The following is a 252-nucleotide window of genomic DNA, read 5'->3' on the forward strand; positions in this document are numbered from 1 at the left end:
ATCCATGTCCTGACCGCATTAAACTGTTGCTTAACCTGACGATCGAGCGCGCACGCGGTGACTCTGATGACTCCAACGATGTTCTTACAATTCATGCTTATATAATGTATCCTTATATTGCTCACAGTATATTATAACATACCTAGCAAACACCAAATAATAGTTATATAATTTTTACTTGTTGTTTATTGGATAATTTGCTGATAGATATTGAAACAATGCAACATTCGATACCCTTATAGAAATATCATA

The sequence above is a fragment of the Odontomachus brunneus genome, unplaced genomic scaffold, assembly GCF_010583005.1.
Source record: "Odontomachus brunneus isolate Ranch 3 - 2012 unplaced genomic scaffold, Obru_v1 Obru_scaffold_064, whole genome shotgun sequence".
In the NCBI taxonomy this organism is placed as follows: Eukaryota; Metazoa; Arthropoda; class Insecta; order Hymenoptera; family Formicidae; genus Odontomachus; species Odontomachus brunneus.